Raw genomic sequence first — 27,344 nt, 5'->3', positions numbered from 1 at the left:
ATGGCCACTGTGATCCTCTCAGCTGTCTCTGATTTTAATCCCCTCTTGGCCCAGGGTCTTAGAGCTTTTTGCTTCTTCCAGTTATTTCCAGTTTGAAATTTAAATTTACTCCCTTGTTCTTCCAACCAAAAGTGCTGGCTGTGAGGAAAATGATTGAAATGAGGTACACATTATTTCATTTATTTTACTAAATATTTTCTTAACAACCTTGCCATATTGACGTTGTGCAAACACAGTGACACCTAGGTGTGTACATCTTTTGAACGTTATGTATCTACTTAGAGCCCATGGACTATCCATGAATGAAATCGACTTGCTCATATTTAAACTCAGGTACGAGTTACTTTGAGAGCAAGATTCAGTGTTCAATCTAATTTGGATCAAGAAGTTTCAATTATTTCACTCCCAAGCCATATCCTTCCCCCTCATGTGTCTCTTGTCACTAGCTCAATCATACTGCTCTTGGTAATATACTCCCCTTTCAATTTCAGGGTTTATCTGCCACATGTCACAGGAATGGCTTATCATCCGATACAGTCTAATACTTTTAGTACATTTAATAAACATGATGCCTAATAATAATTAAGGAAAACCAGCACTTAAACCCGGTTGTATCTGATTTTAAAGGCCAGCCTACATTCTATTTAATGCTGAAAAAAAGGGCATATATACTTAACACCGTAAATTTGCAGTAGTGTTGAAAAAAAAACCTCCCATGTTTTGTGAAGAAACCAAACAAAATCACTGTGTGTCATCCACTGATGGTAATCCTGCTTTCTTCTCAGTGGAATCCTAAATAATGCTTTAAAACAGTTAACTTACAAAGTGGTTGCACTAGATACACGGGGAAGACTACTTTTACTTCTTTTTGCTCTCTATTGGCCTAATTATTGGTTTCAACTTTCCATTTTAATTCCTTCTAAGGGTATAATTCTCATTAATTCACAGTTTTATTTCTCTTTTAACTTTACATATATTTCCTACCAACATCACCCCCAGTGACAATAGCCCAAGCCAGCCCTATCTGCTTACAGTTTCATGCGGGTTAAAAGAGGGTCTGGGTAAGACTATGAATGGTTTCATCAGCTCATCCTCACTCCTAGGAAACTCAAATGTCATGGTTTGCTGAGGGCATGTCAGTCATATAACTGTGGTATAAAAATGATAGCATATTTTAATGTGTAAATAAAGAATGCCATATGGATTTCTAGATGACTTGATTCATTTGCTTTAATGAAGAGCTAATATATATATATATATATATATATAATATATCTATTTATCTCTATTTTTTACAATATCCTGAACTCTCCTAGATTTTGATTTGAGCAGTTTTCCTATAAATCCATCCCACCAACAACAAAAAATCTCTCAATGTTCAGTTTCCCTTAGGCTTTGCAACTGGGAACATAATTCTCTTGAAGTATAACCACTGCATCCTATCCTAATGTCAACAGGAAGAAGAACTTACTCTTAGAGAAATGGTAAATACAGTCCCTTGTTCGTAATATCCACTTCAAAACAGGGACCAGGAGGTCAAAACATTAGAGCATGTTTGTTTAAATGTCTTCAGTTCCAATAGCTAAACCACTTCTCTTCCCAAGAGTCCACAGTCCAGAATTTCAGGGAGCAAGGAAGAAAATGCACTGAAAAACCCAGTCACCTCTTGCAATGAAAATCTTTCCCTAGTCCAGTCAAAAACCTATTTTAGAATGGGAAGTGTGTAAGTAAGAATCTGAGAAGAAACCTGAACCAGTTGCTCAAGTCCATCTGGAAGGTAAATTTTATTGGTCATATGTACACAACAAAAGTGAAGACAGAAAAATTCCATGCTGGCTACGAAAGAGGAGACTTTTGTGAGAATTAAAAGTCAATATTCAGGGAGTGACCTATGGTTGCAATTTGTAGCCTTCTTTTTACTTCCATTCAATCAGGAGAGAAGTGGCCTACTTACATCTGACAGGTACATTACGTGTAGAAATCTGGGCTTCAAAATAAATGATAAAGAGATACAATAATTCTACAAAGCATAGCAGATATGGACTAAAAGAGGTAGATAGAGAAATGTAGGGTTAGAATCAACAGTAACAAAATTATGAGGCAAAAAATCAATAAGGATGGACTGTGCCTTGGGAACATGATATAAATAACAGGGAGGAACAAAACAGCAATTGAAAGGTAGACTGGAGGTACATGCTTCACTGGTTCTGTAGGACAGAAAGAAATGCTTCTAAGGCTGCCTGAAGGCGAAAGAAGATGGGAAAATAGAATGATCCCTTGAAACAAAATAAGCAAACACTGTAGAATACTAGGGTTTAAGATGAGCAACTTTTACCTAGTCCTTGTGACTTGGGTAAGTTTAACACACGTGTGTCTCATTTTCCTCATTTATTAAATAAAGATGATACTAATGACTTTGACTAATCTCAAATGGCTTTTTTAATTGTTAACTGAATTATGTCTTACAATGCATGTAGGAAAAGACTAGCCAGTGTTGACTACTGGAAGTCTATCCCTTTACCATGATGTATGTATGCATGTTGTTAGGTTGTAGATTATTTAACTTGTACTAGTTTACAACACGTTGATTGGTAAGCTGTGCTATAATAGTATGTTGTTGTTCTTGCATCTTAGAAAGGGTATTAATGTGAATTGCTCAAATGGAAAGGCTGAAACATTGATAAGTAGAGTGCTGCACAGTGATAAACGTATGAACTTCATGATTTTAGGCAATGAGATCAGACCATTTTTTTCAGGAATTTACAATTTGCATTGAGAAAATAACACTGTCCTATGGCATGGAATTCTAGAATGGACCAGTTGAACTGATAGTGATTTCCTTCTAAGCAGGGGTCCACAAGCAGCCAAGTTTCAACCCAAAATGTAGTGACCATGGAAGGGTGGGCATTGCCTGATTCCAATGTGCGAGGGCTGACCTGGATGGCTGCAACACATCAGCTTGAGTCAACTTTTGACAGATTTCTTCCTGGCAATAGGCCCCGACCTCCCTTTTCTTGGAACATTTATTTTAGAAAACTTGCAATCGTAAAATCCTTCTCTGCTCAATTGAGATGTAAATCTTCTGCAACCTAAAAATATCTTTTTCAAGAACCTGGGAGCCACTTCTATGAAATATAATCATCAATAAAGACGGGGCCCTTATCTCTTAGCCGCCGTGGAAGGGTAGGAGCCTAACAAGTGCCATTTAGCAAACACAGGTGACCTAATCACATTGACCAATCTCCCCACTAATGTCTTTCAGTACTTTTCCACTAGTTCATCCCAGCACTTAAAACCACTCTCACATTTTGTTTCAGCAGAGTTGAATTCAGTCTTTCTTTTGTATTGCAGTAGTTTTGAATAAAGTCTTCCTTGCTTATTTAACTCATCCAAGTGCAATTTTTCTTTTACAGAGCTGAGAGTTTGATTTATGCAACTTCACATGTTGAGGCCCTCCTTCCCTTGGTTAGTATTTTTCTTCAATACTGCCAGCCTCTGACTCTTTATTATTTTCACCTCTCATCAGTGCTGCTCAGCCCTGGTTATACATTTAAATCTTCTGAGGAGTATTTAAGCATATTGATGACTGGGCCCAACCATAGAGTCAAACTCAATTGATCCAAGGTGAGGCTGGGGTATTGTTCTTGTTAAAAATTGCCCCAGATTATAGTAATTGGTAAGACTGAGAAGTCCTTTACCAGAGGATAAAACTTTTTCCTTTCACATAATGTTTTCCAAACATGTAAAATAAAATCAATCAGATTCTCATCTACCAAATTAGAATTGCCTGCCATTTCTGCCTCCTGGGTTATTTCTAGGTTATCTTGATTGTAGATTTGGGGTTTTCTAAACTCTTTGATGACATATTTATTGACAGCTTCTAGATGTTTCTCCTGTGAAGACAGAGGTCATTTCATTATGCTCAGATTTTACTAGTTTATTTATTAAAAAATCTTTAAATTCAGAAATGAGGATAGTGAAAGACTTATTTGAGCCCCCTTTTTTATTTGGCTCATTCTCTTTAGTTCTTCAAATCTCATCAGAAGTGTTATATTCTCTAGAACTGCTTACCTTTACCCTAATGCTCCTCATAGATGACAGAATGGTATCACCTGTGAGTTTGATGGAACTGCAGACTCAGCGCACACACCCAAGTGTACTGAATCAGGATGATTCAGAGCCTTTAACAAGATACACAGGTGATTCTGATGCACATTAACAGTTGTGACGTACTGCTTAATTCCTAACGTAGCTTTTTGACCACTCCTGTGGGCTTCCAGACCAAACTGGGTTTCCTGCAAGCTAGCTCTTATCACAAGGAAAAGGAACCTTGGCTTACTTGTTTGCCCCTTTCACTGAAAGGTAAGTTATTTGACAGTAGATTTTTACTTGATTTTTGTATTACTAGTATCTAGCACATTCCCTGGTGTTTAGTAGACATTCAATATATATGTTGAAGAAATGACTTCTTAGTTATTCTTAGTCTTCCTAATTTTTTTTCCTTTTTTCGTTTTCTTTTTCAATCCCATATTTTAGAATCATATATTATGTTACAGTATTAGGTGATGTTAGTGACATGGAATATGTATAAAATAGAGAAATGAAAAATAAGATTGTAATATCATCCTAACACAACATTTTTTTCTAAAACCACTAATGTGCTTACTTTATATGTTTGAGTAGTTGCCTTCATGATATAGATAAAATTTTGAGTGTTATTTTTTTCATGTAACATTATGCAATAAACACTTCCATGCGGCTACTTACTTTTCAAAACCACTCCTTTTTTAAAAATTGAAGTATAGTTGATTTACAATATTGTATTTCAGGTGCACAGCAAAGTGATTCAGTTATATGTATATATTTTTTCAGATTATTTTCCATTATATAGTTATTACAAGATATGGAATATTGTTCCCTGTGTTATACGGTAAATACTTGTTGCTTATCTATTTTATATATAGTGTGTATCTGTTAATCCTAAACTCCTAATTTATCCCCTCCACTCCCTCTCCCCTTTGGTAACCGTGTTTGTTTTCTATGCCTGAGTCTGTTTCTGTTTTGCAAATAGACTCAGCTGTATCATTTTTTTTAGATTTCACATATAAGCAATATCATATGATATTTGTCTTTGTCTGACTCACTTAGCATGATATCCTCTAGGTCCATCCATGTTACTGCAAATGGCAATATTTCATACATTTTTATGGTTGAGTAATATACTCAAAAGCATATTTTTAAGTCTCCTTAATAATTTCAATGAGCATTGTAGGTTATTTACATTATGACCTCAGTCTATCTCTCTAGAGGTATCAGTCAATACATGTATGCCCTTTGCTCTAAACAGACTGGACTTACTACTGGCTTTGCTTTTCTTACAGTCCTGATTTTTTTCTGAAACAATTACTTCCTCCTAATGCTTTGCCTAAATAACTCAGCCAATTAAAATCCCGTCCCATTGTATATGACTAAATGCAAACTCCTCTATAACACTTGCTCTTGTAAATCTCAAAAGATGTCTCTCCATTCTCAAAATTCCTATCACTCCCTGTTTTTTTTTCCTATTATGGCATTTATCACATCCACCCTGGAATTGTCTTTTAGTTTAATCTATCAGTCCATCCACAAGCAAATCTAAGAACCCTGCCCAAATATAATTGTAATTATATTACAATTATATTAAAACATTATTGTTTTTATGTTTATAATTAAAGAGACTTGCTCATAGGAGATACAGATTTTCAGCTTTATTGAAATATGCTTAATATAAAAACACTGCACATATTTAATGTATTTTGATGAGTTTTGACATATGCATATTCCTGTGGTACCATCATCAAAGTAATAAACACATCAATTACCTCCAAAAGGTTTCTCCCCTTGCTCTTTTTTTTTTTTTTTTTTTAAGCTTCAGTGATGACACCAAAGGCACAGGCAACAAAAATAAAAATAGATAAGTGGGACAATGTTAACCTAAAAAACTTCTGCACAGCAAAGGTGATAGTCAACAGAATGAAAAAAGAACCTATCTGCAAACCACGTATCTGTTAAAGGGTTAATTTGAAAAATATATAAGGAACTCCTGCAACTCAATAGCAAAAAAAAAAAAAAAAAAGTTACAAAATGGGTAAAGGACTTGAATAGACATTTCTCCGAAGAAGACATTCAAATGGAGAACAGGTGTATTAAAAGTTGTTCAACATCACTAATTATCAGATAAATGCAAACCAAAACTTAAATCACCTGAAACCTGTTAGGATGGCCATTATCTAAAAAACAAAAGATAGCAAGTGTTGGTGAGGATATGGAGAAATTGGAACCCTTGTACACTTTCGGTGGGAATATAAAAAGTGTGCAGCCACTATGGAAAACAGTATGGAGGTTCTTAAAAAATTAAAAATAAAACTGCCATATGATCCAGCAATTCCACTCTCAGGATCCTCAGACAGAAGCTTGTTTTTGATTCAAAGTCCTTTAATTTGCTCTTTTGAATGGAATGTTCTTCCTTCAGATACTTACATGGCTTCAGGTCTCCTTCAAATTGTGACTTTTTAAACTTGCATTCTTTTAGCATCCCCCTTACTCTTTCTCTCCTTTCATTATCCTTTTTAAAGCTTTGACAGCACTATTATTTGAAACTTTATGATATGTGTTTGTTTATTGTCTTCTCCACTAGAATGTAAGCACTTTGAGGGCAGGAACCTCGTCTGTCTGGTTCACTAACTGGAACAGTTTTTGGCACATAGCTTATCAAGAAATATTTGTGGAATGAATTCATATACATATTTTAAACTATGTTAATCTAGCTTTTCCTGACACACAGTACTATAGTTATAAGTTAGAATTTGTGCATGAATCACAATCCTGTTTCCAAGACTGGACATATAAAAAGTTTTAGTAAATTCTTCTTCCTCAATTTAATTTGACTGAATAAGCACAAAGCCACTATGATAATGAGAACCAGAGAGAAATCAAGGAGTTAAATTTCCATGAAATATCTAAGGGTCATAAGAGCTAAGGAAATAATCTCTTTCTCACTTTCTCCAATATCTCCTTTGACTGAGAATATGCACCATTTATTAAGGCAAAATATAGGGTAGATATACCATTAAAGGGATTCATCATAATAAGACCAAGCTTTTGTGTTTTAAAAGATGAGCATCTGGGAACAGAGCACCTGTAAAAATGTTAGAGATTTTCAGACTGAGCTGTCTACTCTAAATACATTTCTATGGTTCATTATTTTCATAACTTTTTTTAGTTTACCATGTCAGAATATAAAACTTCAGTGCCCAAATCTGCAGAAGCTTCTGTTTTATAAAGGAACTACATATCCCCGTCAGAATGCTTTTTGAAGTTTAAAAAAAATAAGGTTAAACTGATTCATGTGAATTATAATAGCATGCCAGAGCATCACTTATGTGTCTCTAGCAATCTTCCTGTAATGTAACCTGAAAGGACTAAGATGGCTAATATGATTTATATCAGAGATTTTAACAAAGAAAAAAAATACACTGATAGTGAGATGTTTAGGGTAGTAAAATACATTCAAGCGAATATGACACACACATACACATATGCACACACACAGTAGGAACTTATTACAGTCTAAAGCACGTATTTTTAGGGTTTCTAAAACATGGGTTTAAAATAAATAAATCATAAATAAATCTGTAGCTAGCTGTAATATGTGCATTATATGTCTAATTCTACTTAGTGTAAAACCACTGGAACATTTCAAAGGTAATTCTTGACTGCATTTTCCTAGCACTTATAATAGATACCGTGAAAGCATAACTTTGTAGGTAACAGGTGAGGTCATCCCTAAGTCTAAATTTTGATGAACTGTGGCTTTTGGGCTGAGATATAAAGGCAGTGTCTATGAGCTGAAACTCAAATAATTCATAGTTTTATCTCATTTTAGGATCCAATAGTGAAGAAGTAATCAAATGCTAACCTGCATACTCAATCACCCCAATTGTACAGGTGATTGTAGTCCATTATATGTACCTACTGAAGTATAAAGAATAAAGAATTTTCTGTATTGAATTAACAATTTAAAAATATACTAGGATTAATAGTCTTCTTGTTATGTCAATATACATGATTGATCTTAATTTCCTGAAATTTAGTTATTGTAACTCTCTCTTCCCACTATGGGATTCTAAGATTTTTAAAGGCAGGTTAAAAAATAAGTGAGAGATTTTCTGAACCAGGAAGAGAAAAATGAAGACATAAAACTAAGAAAGACTCGAAAATTTGATATCCTCAGACATTAAAGTATAATAATAAATACTATAGCTTCAAGATATAAATTCACATGACCCCCTGCAGAGGGCTATGAGAAAGAATTCTTTTGGCACTGTCTCTGTCTTTAGAACCTCACACCTCAAGACAAACACAGGCATGAAATTAAATATGGAAAGACATAGCAGCTGCAGAATAAAAATGTTAACTAATTACATAAACAAACAGACATCTGATACCTTCAGGTCAGAAGAGAAAAGAAAATTGAGGAAGAGTAGAAAATTAGTAAAGTTTCATCATTTTTGACTTTTAAAAATAATTTTTCCACTAGTGATTAGATTTGTTTAGCTGAATAACCCCAAAATAATGAGTGATGAATAAAAAATCATACTCATGAGGAAAAGGAGCATGCTTTATTTGTTTTAACAGAATTGTATAAATATGTGTAGATTTTAGACATAATTGACCAAGTTAATGCCTTGAGAAGCTAATCACTGAATGATAGGAGGAAATATAAAAATGTTTACAAACTGTAACTCTATTTCCAAATGCATTCTCCATTCATTCCAGATACTGTAGTACACACAGTTTGCAAAATTTTTATTTAAAATTGTCATGGAAGTTTTTTCCTGGCCTCCTCATTGAGGACTCCGAGAGGCAGACTTGTGATATATTTAAATCTTAACTAATTGGGAGACATAGTTTCTTAAATAAAATAAAAAAAAAAATACACATAGCCCTTAAGATCTTGTTATACTTCCGTTAGTTAACCAAATGTTTTCTCTCACCAATAGGCTCAGTGTTCACTGTTTATTAGTAAGCATGAGTTCTGGTGCCTTTTCAGTGGTATAATGGATGGTTGGTGAACACATGAATAAGTAGAGTATCATCAGATGTTTTCAGAAGCTTATTACCCTCTGCAGGTGTGACTGACATGCTCTTCTTTCTTTTGTCAAGTGGCTACACGGAACCTAGGCTAAAAGATTTCCAGCACTATCAAAAGCATATTACAGTGGCTTCAATCTTAGAAGGTAAGTTCCCAATGAGGGAAGATTAAGTTGTCTATGTGTGTGGTTCTGGGGTTAGGCATCAGGAGACTCAAAGAGAACTCTGGGATTATCTTTTTTATCTTCTTTGTTATTTTCTATATTTTCCTGAATTTCTACATATTTGACTTCAATTAAAATCCAATGATTTTGTGGGTTATTGACAGTTACAGAAATTAACTTAAAAATCTGTTTCATATACTGTGTTTTTTTCTGGTAGAAACATATTCAAAATATTCAATGACATTTACTAAAAAGGAATATATTTTTGTACGTTGTTATTTATTGAAGTGTCTTTCTTAGGTTTTTGACAATGAAAAACTCTGGCCCATTGAACTGTGGAGGTCTTTTTTTTTTTTCATTCTTTTCATTATTATTATTATTTAACGTATAACACATTGGAAATGTCTATCACCTCTAGCAAATAACAAAGTCAAAAAAAAAGGAAAGTGTTTCCAATCTGCTTCTGGCCTCTACCTGCAATTTCTATTCTGTTTCCATGGAAATGGAAATCAGATAAATAATAAAGTAAAAAGAAATTCTTTTATTTGTGAATTTTTTAAGCTTGTAATTTTTTTCAATAAAAGTATAGTGATTCTTTCAAGTTAAGAGATCAAATTTGTTTTTACTTTTTTTTTTTTAATTAATTAATTTATTTATTTTTGGCTGTGTTGGGTCTTCATTTCTGTGCCAGGGCTTCCTCTAGTTGCGGGGAGCGCGGGCCACTCTTCATTGCGGTGCACGGGCCTCTCACTGTCGCGGCCTCTCTTGTTGGGAGCACAGGCTCCAGACACGCAGGCTCAGTAGTTGTGGCTCATGGGCCTAGTTGCTCCGCGGCATGTGGGATCTTCCCAGACCAGGGCTCGAACCCGTGTCCCCTGCATTGGCAGGCAGATTCTCAACCACTGTGCCACCAGGGTAGCCCTTTTTTTTACCGTTGATCAATATTTTTATTGAAGTATAGTTGACTTAGAATGTTGTGTTAATTCCTGCTGTAAAGTGATTCAATTATACATATATACACATTCTTTTTTATATTCTTTTCCATTATTAATTATTATAGGATATTGAATATATTTCTCTTTAATATACAGTATGACCTTGTTGTTTATCCATTCTATATATAAAAGCTTACATCTTCTAACCCCAACCTCCCACCGCCATCATCCCTCCCCCAACTCCCTCCCCCTTGGCAACCACCAGTCTGTTCTCTATGTCCTGATTCTGTTTCTGTTTCATAGATAGGTTCATTTGTATCATATTTTAGATTCCACATATAAGTGACATCATATGATATTTGTATTTCTCTGTCTGACTTAACTTCACTCTGTATGACAATTTCTAGGTCCATCCATGCTGCTGCAAATGGCATTATTTCATTCTTCTTTATGACTGAGTAATATTCCATTGTATATATATATACCACATCTTCTTTATCCATTCCTCTGTTGTTTCCATGTCTTGGCTATTGTGAATAGTGCTGCTATAAGGGTGCCTGTATCTTTTTGAATTATAGTTTTGTCTGAATATATGCCCAGGAGTGGTGTTGCTGGATCATATGGTAATTCTGTTTTTAGATTTCTGAGGAACCTCCATACTGTTTTCCACAGCAGCTGCACCAACTTACATTCCCACCAACAGTGTAGGAGGGTTCCCTTTTCTCCATACCCTCTCCAGCATTTGTTATTTATAGACTTTTTAAAAAATTTTATGATGGCCATTCTGACCAGTGTGAGGTGGTACCTCATTGTAGTTTTGATTTGTATTTCTCTAATAATTAACGATGTTGAGCATCTTTTCATGTGGCTATTGGCCATCTGTATTTCTACTTTGGAGAAATGTCTATTTTGGTATTCTGCCCATTTTCAACTGGGTTGTTTGTCTTTTTGTGGTTGAGTTGTATGAGCTGCTTATATATTTTGGAAATTAAGCCCTTGTCAGTCTCATCGTTTGCAAATATTTTCTCCCATTCTGTAGGTTGTCTTTGTTTTGTTTATGGTTTCCTTTGCTGTGCAAAACTTGTAAATTAGGTTAGGTCCCATTTGTTTATTTTTGTATTTATTTCTATTGCCTTGGAAGACTGACCTAAGAAAACATTGGTACAATTTATGTCAGAGAATGTTTTGCCTATGAAGAGAAATCAAATATTTAGTAGTTATTTCTTGAAACTATTTTCATTCCAGAAACCAATTACTTAGGCAGGAATATATAACTTTTTAAGAAAAAAATAATTGCTGGCCTTGATGTGACTCAGTCTTTAATCTGTGTTAGCCTTATGATATCCAGAACAACCTGATAGACCAAAGAGTATCCCACTGGGAATCACTGGGGCCTTGACCCCCAGAAAAAGACATCACCTGCCTTGCTTTGGGTTCGTAGGAGGTGGAGTGATGCTTCTGGAACCAGTGGAGCTGTTGAGGAGGACAAGAGGAAGGACTGATCTCCAATTCAATACGTGCCTGAAGTATAAAGTGGCACCTTAAGCATTGCAGTGACAATTTGGAAGCAGCTTGGTCTCTAGAGCTGCTCATGTTATCTCCTCTCATTATTTAGGGTCTGTCTGTCCTGTGCTGCTATGCTTTTATCACATCTAAGCTCCAAAAGAGGGATACGATATTAAGTTCATGCTCTTTTTTTTAAACCATTATTACTGAGAATTAATTACTTCATTTCATTTTCTTCATGTTATGCTATATCAAACATCTTCTATTCTTCCAAAATAATTTCTTTACTACTTTTGGCAAGTAGACAGAGATATTTTAAGATCGATTCTGGATTCTTTTGAACAGTACCATTGTCTCAAAAAAACCTGTAATGGGAGTCACAGTCTGATATGGGACCATAGCTCTATACATAAGATGATGGCTGTAGTTATCCTTTTGTGTTCTCCCCTGAGGGAAAAACACCCACTCTTTATGTTTTTACAGAACAGAGCTATAGTGTATGTTTCATTACTTACATGGTTTATTTGAAGTATTCTCTAACCAGATATGTTTTATTGATTTTACATTTATTACAGTCTTACATTTATTACACACACCCACTCCCCCACTCCCCCGTCCCCGCACATAGACACTGCTCTAAAGCATAAGAGAACCAGGAATACATTCTGTAATAGGTATACACTCTGCCCTAGCTCCCATGGTCTGATCAACGTTAAAGAAACTTATGTATTTTGCTTTGCAAAACTCATGCCTAAGTTCAATTCATGCATTTTGCAGTATGCTTTTATTTTCACATGTTCTGAGATTTCCTGGAGCTTAGAGATCTCATGACAGCACAGAGAAGTTCATGAGTGAAAATAGAGTGGTTTAGAGCATGAGATGTGAACTTCTCAAAGTCAAATTCTAACCCTCTTCTTTGCTTTAAAAAAAAATGCAGAATTGCTATTAAACCTCTCTAGGCCTCAGTTTGCTAATCTGTTAAACAGGAATAATTATAGTTCTACTTGATAGGATCATTGTGAAGATTAAATATACCTGGCATATAATTAATGTGAAAACATGTTTTATAAGTATGTAGATTGGACAGATAACAAAGATGAAAGTAAGTGGAGTCACCATTTAAGTATTGTCCAATTGCAGTCACTGTAGAGAGTAAAAAAGGGGTGCTAAAATAATCAAAATATGTAATTATAAAAATATTTATATACTGATAGAAAAATGGTTATTTATTTAGGTACACCTATAAGATACTTCAATTCAAAAATTATTTTCAAAATAAATTATTAAAAATAAAAATAATATATAATCATATACATTAGACTATAAAATTTGTATTGATTTAGCAATAACAAATAGTGATTTTTGGCACATTTTCACATACTTTGGTCAGCCTAGTCTTCTTGTTTCTGTCTGTAGCAGGGTCTCTGCAGCCAGTTCACTGCTTGGGCCTGAGCACCACTGGCCAATACAATGAGAACAACCCAAGACCAGAAGGAGTTCACTGTCCCTAGTAACTTGGGTCCTAGTGCACTTTCTTTTATCACCAAGTACCATGCATGGCATTCATAAAAGTTACTTGTTAAGGGACAGTAAGTTATACTGTAACTAGAGGGATTTGGGTAAGAGAGCCAATTATATTGCTAGTTGTCTTTCAAATTTAACTGCATGTGTCTCATACCTGCTAGCTGAGACCATGTGGAACTTCAAAGCAACTGCTCCTTTGCCACTCTTAGGTATGTTACTTTATCAAGAAATGAACAATTTGGGCAAATGCTAAACCAGTCAAAACATTGGGAGAACAGTTTTAATTTGGTCTGTCCCAAGAGAGTCTTGTGGTCACCTAAAAAGTATGCCACTGAAAATCTGTCAGTAGTTCTGTTTGAAATGTGGGGATTTATTTAGACATAAATTACTGCAGAATTAATAATATGGAAAGTTTTTTGAGTACACTATTATCAAGTTAAAAATTCTCTGAAAGTCAAATTGAACCTAAATTTCTGGAGTGGGATAATAGGCAATCCATTCTAGTTCTTTTTTTTCCTTCAATTTATTACTTACAGGATTCCACACACGTTCTATAGGAAAACAATTGTAAAAACAAGTATAGACCGTTGAAATATATAATTTTTTCCAACAGAAAGAACTTTCTGGTATATTGATAATAACCTAAGAAGTGGTGTTGAGATGTTAAGTAGAATAATTAACCTAATCTAGGAAGACCCTAAGGGCATTTTGACATGCTTCTGCCCTTAAGAGTGCTGCTGTCCACAATCTTGTCCACGTCTTTAGGACACACCTGCAAGAGCGTCTCTATGTTATATCCTAAGTAATGGATTACTAAGTTTAGGATCTGAGCATTTCAACTCTACTATATAACGCCAAGCCATTTTTAAAGTAATAGATAACCATTTATGAAAGTTTGGTTGCTTCATATCTAATTTATAGGTAATATTATCAGACCTTTTTATTCTTGCTACTCTGGCAGGGTAAAAACATAAATCATTGTGGTTTTAATTTGTATTTCATAATTACTAATGAGGCTGAACACATTTTTAACCTTACTGGCCACTCTTATTTCCATTAGATTGCTTGTTTTCTTTGTTTAGCTTTACAGGAATTCTTTATACTTTCTGAATGCCAATCCATTGTCAACAGTGTGGCAATAACAAATATCTTTTTCCAATGTATGTTCCAAATATGACTTGTCAAGTTCCAAGTGTGACTTGTCTTTTCAATCCATTTAGAAAAGAAAGAATTATGAATAGTAGTTATATTCTTATGTTCAATGTAGTAAAATGTATTATTCTTTTTCTTTTATACTTTCTGCTTTGTATGTTTTGCTTAAGAAATCCTTTCCTCAGCCTACTAACTAATCAAATAATTTTAAAGAACATAAAAGCCTGCTGTGTTCCAATTCCTCCCATTTTCTTTTTACATATTTCATTGATTTGTTTGACCAGCATAAATAATGTCCCATACTGAGAATAGAATGTTCTTTCTACATGTTTATGACATGAATATGTCACAAATTATCAGGGTTCTCAGGGGAAATTAGTGCTACTTGCTAACTATTATCAGAAAAGATTGCTTAAAATCATTTGCTTAAATTTAACCCAAATGTTTTTGGTTATCTTTCAAAAAAAAAAGAAAAAGGAAATCTTTTCCTACCCTGAGGCCATGAAGGTAATTTTCAGTATTTTCTTCTAACCGTTTGTAAGTTTGACTTTTACACCAAATCTTTTAACTTTATGAAATTGATTCTTGTGTATGGTGTGAGGTAGGGATTTATATATATTTCCTCATGGAAAAAATCCATTTCCCTTTTACCTGAAACTATAATTCTGTCATATATCAGGCTACCAGTGCTTTTACTTAAAATAATATAATTCTAAATAAAACACTTAAAGAGTTCATATTCATTTTGATTATACCTTTCAAGTCTCTTTCAAATCAATACTACTGGAATATGTTTCACATCATACTAAACATAATCTTTGTCTTTTTCATTTAACATATCTTCTAAACATTTTCCCACATTTCTACCCAATCTTTCTAAACATTACCTTAATGAAGTCATAAGAGTCTTCTATGGAGTGAATGTTTGTGACCCCTGTCAAATTTATATATTAAAGCCTTAACCTCCATTGCAGCTGTATTTGGAGATGGGGCCGGTAAGGAATTACTTAATGTTAAATGAGGTTATAAGGGAAGGCTCTGATCTTGATCAGCCTAGTGTTTTCATGAGAAGTGGCACCAGAGAGGAGCTTGTTCTCTCCCCACCCCACCCCGTCTGCCATGTAAGGACACAGTGAGAACACAACCAATCACAAACACAAAAGACAGTTCTCATCAGGAGCCAAATTGGCTGGCACCTTGATCTTGGACTTCTCAGCCTCCAGAACTGTGGGAAACTAATTTCTGTTGTTTAAGCCTCACAGTCTGTGACATTTTGTTATGGCAGCCCAAGGAGACTAATCCACAATGTTTTAGGATTCTCTTAAGTGTTATTAAGTCCTTTGATACAATAGATAATGCTACATTGACTGTGCCAGAGTAAGGATACATTAAGATCTTTGAGTTTCTTTATATGATAAATTCCCAGGAATAGATTTAGTAAGTGAAAGGACCTAGCATATTTACAGCTTTTTAAAATATTTTTCCATACTGTTTTCTCAAATGATTATATCATTATAAATATATCAATTACACTTTAAATCCAGAGGCTTTGTTATAACTGTTTTAATATGATAATGAGATTAGTATGATTGTACTTATTGCTTTGATTTTCAGTTTACAACCCGTATTCTTAATGTTCAGTTTCTCCTTTACATAGAGGCTAAGTATCTGGCTGTTAGCAAAAGATCTCTCCTTTGATTCACAAAGCTAATTCTGTATATATACGTTTTGTTCAGTCATAGGACATGTTTACAATTTGCTTACAAACAAATAATATACTCTAACAATACGAAAATAAATTCAAGGAAGTAAGTTTATCCAAAAACTCAAATGCCATTAACTCAGGGGGAAAAAAAAAAAACAGCCTTTTCCCTCCCTGCTTTATTTGAACACACATAAACACATGAAAAAAAAATACTCATAGATATAATATAAAAATACTTAAAGACCATATATATATAAACACATATATACATATAAATTAACCATTAAACTAAAAATCTATAGAAAGCAATGGCTTTAGTGTGTTATTTTAGAAGAGAAACTTGTACTAAACACCTTACATACAACCACACAATAACTGAAACTAAAAGCCTGCTGGTTACTTTAATAGACATTTGGTCTCTTTTCATTATTTAAGAAAAGAGACATTGTGTGAAAAACAGCTTTTAAGCTTTCAATTTGTAGGTTTCAGAAACAGGCCAGCACGAATCTCAAAGAGCCAATTACTACAAAGCAGTGATATTCACATTTCTTTAATATTTCCGCTAACCTTATTTTTCCTGTGAGCAAAATAGCTACCGCTATTTGCTCAGAATTGGCGGCCACGATCGAACTGGCTGTCAAAGAGTCCCTGTGTCTCTCGCTAATTTCAAGCTCTATTGAACAGTGCTGCGTGGCAGGACCAGGGTGCAACATTAGTAGCAGTCCTGGCACTATTGGGGATAATCTTAAAGAAATTTGTGGATGTTGCTAATTAAGGTTCCCCCTCACCCCTTTTTTCTCTTTTGTTTAGTTTGCCTTTGTTTAATAAACTAGTTATCCATGGTACAATTCATTGCTACAAATACCTGGCCAGCAGGTATTATAAAAATACAAGCGGAATGCTATTCCATAGCTAGAAAAAATAAACTAACAGAAATCATGCACCACTAAACTTGTCTAAGAGATAACAAATGTACTTTTCCAAGCTATTTTCACAATCTCCCTTAGAGGTCTCTCTTTCATGTACCCTCTCTTCCACTAAAGAAAGGCAATCTAAATGTAACTTCGCACTTCTTCACCTGAAATCCTTTCTAGTTTCCTGTAATTATCTGCTCTATGACCCCTACCTCCGCTGACACAGTATTTATTTTACCAGTGAACACCTAGGGACTCAATTCAAATGAAAACATTTCAATCCCTTCTTTCTTCAACTTTTTTCAAAATGTGTGTATTTTTTAACTCATTTCTGAAAGACATGTATACTCAGCCTATTATCAGGTTTTTGATCATTTCCTTTTAACTGGGACTTTCCCTTTTTTAGATTCTGTGAGTTCCTCTTCCTTCACCCACTTGGTAAATTAAGATTTTCCTAGGTTTCTTCCTTGTAGCTTTCTCTACTTGGCCTTTATTTTATCCTCCTAGTAATCTCATTCCCTCTTAATGGTTTTAACTACCACCTGGGTGATGATAACGAACACATGTATACCCCTCCTATATTGTTCTCCTAAGAGCCTAAGCTGTATTTTTACTTGCTATTTAACCTCTCACCTAAATACTGACAGACATCTCAAACTCAATATGTTTTAGAAATCTGTTTGGTAGTGTGTATTAAACCTGAGCAAAGGTATGCTCTCTGACCCAGAATTCCACAACCTGGTCTAGACTCCACAGAAATATATGCAAATGGACACTGTAAGACATGTATGGGAATGTTCATAGTATCATTATTTACAATAACCCTAACTGAAAAACCCAGACAACAGTAGAATAGGTATATTAATTAGAATAAATTATAAAGTGGAATACTGCATAACACTGTGAACAAATAAAATGTTAGAAGTCTGGGTACTGTTTCTCTTTGAGGAGGAATACAGGTAGCTGGGAGAAGTTACAAGTGGCTTTCTGTGGGACTGACAATGTTCAATGTTCTCTGTATTGATCTGTATTCTGGTTATATGTATGGCCCCTTGGGGAAAATTGATCAAGCTGTATAATTATAAATTGTACACTTTTTAAAACTGAAGTATAGTTTCAGATGTACAGCAAAGTGATTGATTCAGTTATACATATATATAAAGTTTTTTTCAGATTCTTTTCCCTTATAGGTTATTACAAAATATTGACTATAGTTCCCTGTGCTATATGGTAGGTCCTTGTTGTTTATCTGTTTTATACATAGTAGTGTGTATATATTAATCCCAAACTCATAGTTTATCCCTCCCTCACCCCTTTGCCCCACTGGTAACCACAAGTTTGTTTTCTATGTCTGTGGGTCCGTTTTTGCTTTGTATATAGGTTCATTTGTGCCATTTTTTTTAGATTCCACATATAAGCGATATCATATATTTGTCTTTCTCTGGCTTACTGCACTTAATATGATAATCTCTAGTTCCATCCATTTTGCTGAAAATGGCATTATTTTGTTCTTTTCTATGGCTGAGTAATATTCCATTGTATATATATACCACATCTGTTTTATCCATTCATCTGTCGATGGACATTTAGGTTGCTTCCTTGTCTTGGCTATTGTAAATAGTGCTGCAGTGAACACTGGGGTGCATGTATCTTTTTGAATTATGGTTTTCTCTGGATATAAGCCCAGGAGTGGGATGGCTGTACCACATGGTAGCTCTATTGTACACTCGTCTATGTATGATTTATATTTCATAAAATATTTAATAACATCACTTTACAAATGATAGAATTCTCCCTCACACTATCACAAGAATAACTTTTAAAATATATCTAATCATGACATGGTCCTGCATAAAATCCTTCAACGTTTTCCTATTGACTTTATTTTTTTAAATACATTTATTTATTTATTTATTTTTTATTTTCAGCTGTTCTGGGTCTTTGTTGCTGTGCGCGGGGTTTCTCTAGTTGCAGAGAGCAGGGGCTACTCTTCGATGTGGTGCGCGGGCTTTTCATTGTGGTGGCTTCTTTTGTTGCGGAGCACAGGCTCTAGGCACGCGGGCTTCAGCAGTTGTGCCTCGCGAGCTCTAGAGCGCAGGCTCAGTAGTTGTGGCGCATGGGCTTGGTTGTTCCGCGGCATGTGGGATCTTCCCAGATAGGGCTCGAACCCGTGTCCCCTGCATTGGCAGGCAGATTCTTAACCACTGTGCCACCAGGGAAGTCCCCTTTCTATTGACTTTAGATTGAAAACCCAATTATCTGAGCATGGAATAAAAAATTGTTTATGATCTAGCTTCTGCCTAGATCTAGCCTTATCTTTAATCATGTTTTGACCATACCAAACCACTTTTCTTGTGTCCCTTCATCTTTAAAAATTTTCTTAAATTATTGTTACAGATTCATTTTTAATATTTGTATTTAAAAGCACAAATATTACTTGATTCATGTGGCAGTAAAACATTTTATCCTTTGCATTGCTATACTATTCTCTGTGAACCTCTTTTGTAGCACCTACTTAATAATTATTACTCCTTTTATAATAGGAATAATAAAAAATTGCATAGAAGCTGGGCAATAGAGGGGAAAGTCTTCATGTATTAATGATTATACATTAAAAATTAAGAAACATAACATTTCGCAAATTTTGCAGACTACATTATTTATGACTTATTTTACAATTGAAAAAAAAGGAACAGTAAGCGTTCCCAAGAAATTGGTATAGGGATGAATTTAAAGTTTTCTGAAACTGAATTTCCATCTATAAATTAAAGTTTTTATCTACAGCCTGAAGTTTAAGTTGAGTAACACAAAATAGAACAAAAGGTTCTGTAAAATGTACCCAAAAGACTATGAACAAGGGCATGGAACAGATTGCTATGCATATATTTTGAAATATAACTGTGTATGTTGTAAAAAATTAATAAACAGAAACATCACTTAAATTGAGTTGGGAGACCAGAAAGAGGAGCTCTTATGCCCTCTTTCTGCAAAGTAGCAGAGCCAACAAGAATGAGAAAGACTCTTCTTTCCTGGCAAGGACTCAGCTAATGAAAAGCTGAGGAATTTAAAAAATATCTGTAAATGTTAGCTACTATAATTTTTAGTAATATAAGTGAAGTTATTAGCTTGAGTATAAAATTTAATGAAACTTCTCAATTTACAACTCAACTAAAATGATTATTTAGCTCCTGATAATTATCAGTATTCATACAGTAGCCTCTAGTCCTCTTGATTGAGAGACTAACCTCTGTCTTTTCTCAGTTACTGAATTTTTTGTTTACAGTTTTACATGTTTCCAGAATTTGGCCTCAGAATATGGATGGCACACGTATAATAAAGAGAGCGGCTGGTCTTTGTCCCTAGTTCCTAGTGGCAACTACTAAACCTTGGAATTTCCTGAGTGATAAGAGAGTCTTTGTTCATGTGGGACCCTAGGGCCATACCTGAGTTTATGCTAATGAGGTAACTTACAACGGGCTCCTAAATCATCTATGTTAATGAGATGACTCATGATCGGGACAGACTACCCCAGAAAGACCAAGGTGACTAGAGGATTGGGACTTTGAGCCATGTAATATCAGCCTGTCCTATGGGGACGGAGGGTTGCTGGATATTGAATTCAACCACATGGCCAAAGATTCAATAAATCATGACTGTATAATAATAATATTACATAATAAAATCCCAATAAAATCTCTGGTCACCATAGGTCAGGTGGGCTTCCTGGTAGGTGATATACATGGATATGAGAGTGACATGTTCTGAGGACATGGAAGCTTTTCACTTGGGACCCTCCCAGAGCTTTCTCTTTGGGTCTCTTCTTCTATTGAATGGCTGTTATTTGTATTCTTTATAAAGCAAAAAACAAAAAAAAAAACTGTAGTCGTAAGCATAGTACTTTCCTGAGTTCTGTGAGTCATTCTAGCAAATTTTTGAACCTAGGAGGTTAGAGGGAAGCCCCAAATATGTAACCTGTTGGTCAGAGCACAGGTGGCCTAGCAACCTAGAGCTTGTGGCTGATGTCTGAAGTAATGGCAGTCTTGATGGAAACTGTTCCATTAACCTGTGAAATGTGACCTAGTTCCAGGTAGTGAGGATCAGAATTGCATTTCACTGGCAAACTACGATGTGTGGCTGGGAGGAGCTTACGTAAATAAAAGATATATATTTTTTCAATCTGGAAAATGCAATACCACATACCTCGTCATTTAAAAGAGACATCTGCAACTGAACCTAACATTTTCCATGAACGATTACGAACTTTGCACTGCCAGTACTTTGAATTTTTAAGGAAAGGAGCAAACATTTACTTTTATGTGAAATCTCATGTCTTTTAAAATGTTGTCACGTAATTAAAAATATATTTTGAGCCAAAGAAATCAAAACTGGCTCGATATAGTGCTTCTACAGATATTGTATATCCTCAGTCCTAAAAACTTTGCAGACTATGAAGTTTAGGGTGGGGAACGAAGAGTTAGAGGGAAGGAAGCAAGAAATAAAGGAGCAAAGAAAGCGAAGGGAAATGTGCTCACTTGGAAGGAAAATGTCTGGCCCTTGAAAAGCTGATAAATTAATTTTTAAAAATATATCCTGCAAATTCCAGTTTTAGCTTCGACATATAAAGAACCTGGAAGTTATCATACCTGTTATTACAACAAGAAAAAGCTGAACAAACTGAAAATCTACTTCTTCTGGATGTATCTGAGGTCTTGGGGGAAAACTGTCACCTGGAAATCTTGAGAGACAGGTGAATACACAGAGTAACAGGCAACATCTACCTTGCTAGATTGAAATTGCTGGAGCTATAAACTTACAGGAATACTTAAGTAATAATTTTGATGAATTACTGGACACTGAGTGTAGATTAGCATGAGACTAAGACATTCCTGGGGCCACGTTTCATAAACGCCCCACACTTGCATGTAACTTACTTCTAGGAACTCACTCCTTCTAGAACAAAGAAGTTCTAACCCTAGCAGGTGGAGATGAAAAGTAATCATTGTGAAATATGCCCAGAACATTCTCAATAAAGGCCTACTCTGCGAGGGCAAAGACTTACCAGAGCTTTATCTCAGCTTAAAGAGGGCCATTTGTCCCACTCCAGCCTCCTCTACCCTTTCTGTCTCACCTAAGGGAATAAAAAGCTATATCACTGGAGCAAAACTTGTGAAGTTCACACACCTATGGCACAGGACCACTAAAAGACTGAGATTAAATCATAAGGTTATAGACAGTTTATCCTTTCCCAATTCTTACCACCAAAACAACAGGGCTCTAGCGTAATAAAAATCGATACAACAGAAAGAGTGACAAGACTTAGACTCTATTTAAGGAGGAGACAGAACCAAGGTCACTACAGGAATTTGAAGCCTCTGTAACCTACAACTACAGAAAATAGACACAGTCCAATTCCTAACAAGATTAACATAAAACTTACTACCCAATGTGATTTGTCTGTCTTTCAATGAAATTTACAAAGCATGCCAAAAAGCACAAGGAAACAGTCTGAAGAGAAAAAGGAAACATCAGAACCAGACTCATATATGATTCTTATACTGGAATTAACAGATAGGGAAATTAAAATAACCATGACAAATATGTTAAGGGATCTCATGCAAAAAAGTAGACAACATGCAAGAACAGATGGTTAATGTAAGCAAAGAGCTGTAAGCTCTAAGAAAGAATCAAAAGGAAATGCTAAATCAAAAACACTGTAATGGAAATAAAGAATTCCTTTGATGAACTCATCAGTAAACTGGCTACGCTTGAGGAAAGAATTAGTGAATTTGAAGATATGCCAATAGAAACTTCCTGAACTGAAATGTAAAGAGAAAAAAAAATTATGAAGAAAACTGAGAAGAACACCTAAGAACTGTGAGGCAATTTCAAAGGGTACATCACACACATAATACCAATAAGAGAGGAATAAGTACCAATAAGCACCATAAGTACCAATAAGAGAGGAAAGAATGAAGCAGAAGAAATATTTGAAGTTAAAATGGCTGATAAATTTCCAGATTAATGAGAGACACCAAACCACACATCCAGGGGTCTCAGAGAACACCAAATAGGTTAAATACTTAACAAAGTAAACAAAAGTGACAACTAGGCATGTCATATTCAAACTGCAGAAAGCCAAAGACAAAGAGAAAATCTTGAAAGAAACCAGAGGGAGAAAAACACCATACCTATAGAGGAACAAAGATGAGAATTAATAGCGTCAGACATCACAATAAAAGACAAGAAGAGAGTAAAGTGAAATATTTAAAGAAGTAAAAGAAAAAAAAACAAAAAACCTGGAATTCTATATTCAGTGAAAGCATCCTTAAAAGTGAAGTAGAAGTAAAGACATTCTCAGATAAACAAAATCTGAGGAATTAATTGACCTGAGAACTGCCTGAAAGAACTGTCAAAATACAGTATTAAGGAGAAAGAAAATGATATAGGTCAGAAACTAAGATTTACATAAAGAGCATAGGAGAAGAATAAGTGAAGTAAAATGAAATCTTTTACTTATTCTTTAATAATCTAAATGTAACTATTTAAGGTAATAATAGTAACAATATACTCATGTATTCAGTAACTGTAATATCTAAATGAAAGAAATAATAGTAATACCTTAAGGGACAAGAAGTAGGAATTGGGGGTGCTCTATTATAAATGCAGCCTACATGTAAAACGGTATAGTGTTATTTGAACATTGACTTGGATTAATTAAAAATATATATTAGAAACTGTAGAGCAACCACTAAAAGTTTTGAAAAGTATAACTGATATGCAAAGAGAGGAGATAACTGGAATATGAAATTCTCAATTAAAACCAGAAGAGACAAAGAGATGGAAAAAAATAAATACAACAGACAGAAAACTGTTACAAACATGATAGATATTAATCCAACTATATAAATGATCAGTTAAAATATGAAAGATCTAAATACATTAATTCAAAGACAGAGATTGTCAGAATGGATAAAAAATAGAGCCAACTCTATGCTGTATACAAGAAAGCCATTTGAAATATAAAGACTCATTAAAAGTAAGGGGATATAAAAATATATATGATGCGAATACTTACCAGAAAAAGCTGGAGTTAGGTATATTAATTTCAGACAAAGCAGACTTCAGAAGAAAAGCAATTCAGGCATAAAGAAGAACATGTAATGAAAAAGAGTCAATTCTCCAAGAAGATCTAATAATCTAAACATGTATGAATCAAAACAGTGTCAAGATATGTGTGGCAAACACAGATACAACAGCAAAGGGAAATGGGCAACTCCACTATTACAGTTAGACACTTCAACACTACTCTTACAGTAATTGATAGTTTAATGAGGCAGAAAATCATTGAAGATATACTTAACCTGAATAATATATTCTCTGTATTTAATTACTTGTACATGTATTTCCACCATCATTTGTCCTATATCTACGTGAGTATTACATAAAAGTTTAAGTGGAGTGAAAGATATTCTAGCCAGGCAAAAGACCTATTTTATTCTTGCTTTGATTACCAAAACAGTGGTTTGTAAAGGTGATTAGAGTTTGAAGAAGTGGTCATAATGATAATGCTGAAGATTATGTATCAAAAACAAAGCAGAGTACTGTCCAAAAATCTAGAGGTAATCAGTGCTAGATATTCTCAGTGACACTTAGATTTTATAGACGTACACTTAGTGCTATTAAAACACCATTATTATTTAAATAAGAAAAATAAATTGTTGTTGTAATTGTTAAAAGCTATAATTTTTAACCCATTATTAACCCAATGAAACATCTGATTTTTAAAGCAATTTCTGTTTTTTGGAGTCTTAGAGAAATTATTAGTGTATTATATTGCACTATATTTTTTGGGATAGGTAATACTAGCTGCCATATTTGATGATTTCAGTGGTTTAACACAATAGAAATTTAATTATCATTTTTACCATATTCTAAGGCAGGTCAGACAACTGTCCTAGGCAGCCCTCCTCTAAATGCTCACCAGGGATCTATTGCTGCTAGATAGATGCATGAATTGGGATAGAGAAGAAATGGAAGATTGTGGGAGATGAAAAGCAGTAAGCATCACTTGTGCCCACATTCCTATGATTAAAACTCAAATATGTTGTCTCTCTTAAATGCTCAAGTTTTGTGGACACATAGTGTTATCTCTGCCACATGAATATATCAAAGTTATTCTAATAAATTGCAGTCTACAAAGGAGAAAGGTAATACAGTGGAGAAGAGATAGGCTTCAAAGAATGGTGCTGGAATAACTGGGCTTCCACATGCAAAATAATGAATATAGGCATAAACCTTGCACCCTTCACAAAAATTATCTCAAGATGAATAAATAAAACACAGAGTACAAAAATTATATAACTTCTAGAAGATAACATAGGAGATAATCTAGATGACCTTGGATTTGGTGATTACTTTTTAGATGGAATACCAAAGGCACAATCCATGAAAGAAACAATTAATAAGCAGGACTTCATTAAAATTAGAAATTTCTTCTCTGCATAAGACAATGTCAAGAGAATGAAAAAGACAAGCCACAGACTTGGAGAAAATACTGCAAAAGTTATCTTTGATAAAGGAGGTATCCAAAATATACAAAGAACTCTGAAAACTCAGCAAGATCACAAAAAACCCATTTAAAAAATGGGCCAAAGACCTTAACAGACTCCTTACCGAAGAAGGTATAGATATCCCAAATAAGTATATATAAAAAATGTCACAAGTCATATATCATTAAGAAAATGTATATTATAATAAAACAATGAAATACCATTATATACCTTTAGAATGGCCAAAATCCATAACATTGACAGCACCAAATACTGACAAGGATATGGGGGCAACACGAATTCTTATATATTGCTGGTGGGAATGGAAGTGGTACAGCCACTTTGAAAGACAGTTTGGTGGTATCCTATAAAACTAAACATACTCTTACAACACGGTCCAGCAATTTCACTCCTTGGTATTTACTCAGAGGAGGTGAAACAGTATTATCAACACAAAAACCTGTACACAGATATTTGTAGCAGCTTTATTATTTTTTAACAGGTTTAAAAATGTTTATTGTGGTAAAATATATGTGACATAATATTCACCATGTTAACCATTTTCATTTGTATAGTCCACTGACATGAGGACATTCACACCAATGTGATGATCACTACCATCAATCTCCAGAACTTTTTTCTTCTTCCCAAACTGAAAATCTGTACCCACTGAATAAATAACTCCCCATTCCTCCCCCCTCCCCCCCATCTTATGGAAACCACCATTCCACATTCTAAGCACATAAGTCTGTGAGTTTGATTACTCTAGAAACGTCATATAAATGGACTCATACAGTGTATGTCTTTTCTGACTGGTTTATTTTACTTGGCATGATGTCCTCAAAGTTGTGTCAGAGTTTCATTCCTTTTTAAGGCTAAATAGTATTCCATTGTATATGTACACCACATTTTGTTGATCCATTCATCTACTGATGGAAACTTGGGTTGCATCCATATTTTGGCTTCTGTGAATAGCTTGTAGCAGCTTTATTCATGATTGACAAAACTTGGAAGTATCCAAGATGCCATTCAGTAGTAAAAGGATAATAAACTGTGCTATATCCAGTCAATAGAACATTATCTAGCACTAAAAAGAAATGAATTATCAATCCATGAAAAGACATGGATGAAACTTACATGCATATAACTAAATGAGAGAAGTCAATCTAAAAAGGCTACATACTGTATGATTCCAACTATATGACATTCTGGAAAAGGCAAAACTGTGGAGATAGTAAAAAAAAAAAAAAAAATCAGTGGTTGCCAGGGATTAGGGGGAAGGGATGAATAGGCAGAGCACAGAGGATTTTTAAGCAGTGAGAATACTCTGTATGCTTCTATAATGGTGGTTACATGTCTTTATGCATTTGTCCAAGCCCAAAGAATGTATAACACAAAGAGTGAACCGTAATGTAAACTATGGACTCTGGGTGATAATGATGTGTCAGTGCAGGTTCATTGGTTGTAACAAATGGACCACTCTGGTGGGGGATGTTGATAATGAGGAAGGCTATGCATAAGATGGGGGCAGGGGCTATACTATATAAGAAATCTCTGTACTTTCTCGATTTTGCTGTGAACTTAAAACTGCTCCAAAAAATAGTCTATTAGAAAAAAAATATTTCGGTCCTTAAAGTAACAGTTTTACTTGTGAATTGAACCGGAATTTGTAATTCATATTAGTTCAAAGCTATCAAAAATTCCAGTCACTTACAAATCACCTAAGATTATATTAAAAGATAGAAGCCATAATTTGAAGAAAT

General features: G+C 34.5%; 1 long non-coding RNA gene across 1 annotated transcript in view; it reads left to right on the top strand.

Moving 5' to 3' along the window:
- Window positions 1–1,250: 1,250 nt before the first annotated feature.
- Window positions 1,251–27,344, top strand: part of LOC309667201 — a 92,868-nt gene continuing 66,774 nt past the window's right edge. The window contains exon 1 of the long non-coding RNA XR_014267614.1: window positions 1,251–9,278. This is a non-coding gene — a long non-coding RNA (uncharacterized lncRNA). The remainder of the gene's footprint in view (window positions 9,279–27,344) is intronic.

The sequence above is a fragment of the Balaenoptera physalus genome (genome assembly GCF_965194825.1).
Source record: "Balaenoptera physalus genome assembly, chromosome: 9".
NCBI lineage: Eukaryota > Metazoa > Chordata > Mammalia > Artiodactyla > Balaenopteridae > Balaenoptera > Balaenoptera physalus.
Note: the sequence above shows the minus strand (reverse complement) of the source record. Positions and strands in the feature narration are given on the sequence as shown.